A 2,994-nucleotide genomic window follows, 5' to 3' on the forward strand; every position below is an offset into this window, starting at 1 on the left:
TCAATCATAAAAGTCCTAGGGTTATCGTAACCTGAGTTCGAAAAAAGCTCTCACTCGGGGACTATCTACAAACCCTAAGGACTAACTTTACTTTGAGTTCGAGCAAATCCTCACTCGACTATAAAGCCTAAGGGATAACTTTACTTCGAGTTCGAGCAAATCCTCACTCAACTATGAAGCCTAAGGGCTAACTTCACTTCGAGTTCGAGCAAGTCCTCACTCGATCATAAAATCCCAAGGGCTATCTTAACCCGAGTTCGAGCAAACTCTCACTCAGGGACTATCTATAAAGCCTAAGGTCTAACTTCACTTCAAGTTCGAGCAAGTCCTCACTCGATCATAAAATCCCAAGGGCTATCTTAACCCGCGTTCGAGCAAACTCTCACTCGGAGACTATCTATAAATCCTAAGGGCTAACTTTAGTACGAGTTCGAGCAAATCCTCACTCGACTATAAATCCTAAGGGATAACTTTACTTCGAGTTCGAGCAAATCCTCACTCGACTATAAAGCCTAAGGGATAACTTCACTTCCAGCTCAAGCAAGTCATCACTCGATAATAAAATCCCAAGGGCTATCTTAACCCGAGTTCGAGCAAACTCTCACTCGGAGACTATCTATAAAGCCTAAGGGCTAACTTCACTTCGAGTTCGAGCAAATCCTCACTCGACTGTTAAGCCTAAGAGTTACCAAACTCTAGTTCAAATGGTCATTCGGGGTCTATCGATCTCGGTTGAAAAAAAAAAAAACAAAGCCTCGAGCATGGATTTCTTCAAAGGTCTCCCTCCGAGACCGACAATTGGTGCGCTCTTTAACCCGAACTTGAGCGGTTTCCTTTTGCGGAACAACTTTAGATGTTTCAGCCATTTTGTTTTTGTAAGCAAGGAAGAATAGAAATTGGAATATTTGGTATTTGAGGAAGAACAAGCAAAGAAGCTCAAAGACTCAATTCGTTTCTTGTCATTACACTCCAAAAAATAAGGGGACTATCTGTATGCGGTTAAATCGGGCTCACCCGATTTTACTGATTTATCGAGACCGGTGTGAAAGATCGAAGATCGATCCCGTAATAGATCAGATCGAGGCATAAGGATAAGACACCGAGTTCGGATTTGGGGTACCTAGCAAGGTCGAAACCGATAATGATGGAGGTTGAGTAGGACAGACATCGAGCAAGACCAAACGGAAAGGCGAGATATCCATGACTGGTCGAAAATCGTGGCGAGAATTTCGGAACAGGTCAAATCTAGGGCGGTTCTTTAATTAATCATGGGATTTACTTTCATTATTAGAATTGTATCATAGATAGGATTCCTCTACTATATAAAGATGGTTCTAATCATTTGTAAGACAGAATGTTCTCACGTATCAAAGCAATATAACACTTTCTCCTTAGCTCATATTCTTGTTCATCAGCTTGTTATATTTTTAACTGTTCTTGCACCAATCAGTTCGAGGGTATTCAAGCTCGAGGGCTGAATTCCATTCAAACACTGATTTGCTTTATCTTATTGTCCATTTCTATTATTAATCTTCATATTCGTCAATTGGTATTAGGTGAAATCACGTGTCCTTAAAACCACATTATAAGTTTAATTGTTATCCAATTTTTAGGGTAAACAACACATCATATGGTAATCAAATAAATTAATTGTTTAGTATTTTAATCTTTGTTAAATTAGCAAGTACTTAGTTTACTAATACTACTTTTCATTAACTTGTCCATTGGCTTAATATTTTATTACTACTTTTCTTTTGATATAATAGAGATACATACTTTTTTCACTGTGAAAATATTTTTAATTTTTTAAAACTTATGTTATACTGATCAAAACTCTTCAATTATCTAAATTTATCAATAATTTTTTTTATTATTTTTCCTTAATTTATAAATCTAATATCATTTTATTCCCATTTTTCATACATTCTTTCTACTATAATATTTGATTCATTTTCTCATTTGTATTTTACTTAAAATTAGAATAATATAATATTTTCATAATTCAAAGTTCATTAAAAGTATAAAGATATAAGCCTTTTATTATTTTTGTAAAAACTCTACAAATATTCTTAGAAATTATTATATCTATATAATATCCTTGACTTATTTATAAATATCTTAATATTTTCTTTACATTTTTGCATTTTATAGTAGGGACTTATGAGTTCTATTTATTAACGAAAACTTTCTATATGAAAAATTTAATAAATATATACATTTTTGCACTATCGCTTGGACTTCTTTATTTTTTATTCTTCTTCTTTTATGACTCCTTGTTTATTATTATTTTAGTTATGTGTATATGTATAATTTTTCTCATCAAAATTCTAATATGAATTCTTATATTTTTCTTAAAATTTGTATTTTATTCCTTTTTTCCTGCTCATCTAATTGTATTATTAAATACTTAGTATTATTAACCTATCATATGAATTGTATTATCAATTAATTAATGGTTTGACTCAAAATTAATATTCTTCGAAATTAATAGATTTACGGTTAGATTTTAAATTTGATGGACTTTATCTTTATTTAAAAATTTATTAATTCAAAGAGTAATCAATTAATTCAAAATTTCAAATTTAGAAGGTTTTTTAGTTAGAAAGATAGTTTATTTTGTCTTAACAATACCACGTGGCTTTTGTTATTATGCCACTTGTTTTATATATAGATAGAAATTATTTTAAATTCAAATTAGACTTTTCTTCTATGTTTAAATTCAAATTCAAAAAGAGTAACTAATTATTAATACTAAATAATGCATAGTCTAATTTTTTAAAATTTAAAAAGAAACTAATTATTACCTAACGTAACTAACTTTGTCCTAAAATTGCCATGTGGCTTTTTATTATGTTGCCACTTGGGCTTCTAATGATATATATATATATATATATATATATATATATATATATATATATATATATATATATATATATATATATATATATATATACACACACACTAGTATACGTACCCGTGCGATGCGCGGATTAG

This window comes from Nicotiana attenuata, unplaced genomic scaffold (assembly GCF_001879085.1).
Source record: "Nicotiana attenuata strain UT unplaced genomic scaffold, NIATTr2, whole genome shotgun sequence".
Classification (NCBI taxonomy): Eukaryota; Viridiplantae; Streptophyta; class Magnoliopsida; order Solanales; family Solanaceae; genus Nicotiana; species Nicotiana attenuata.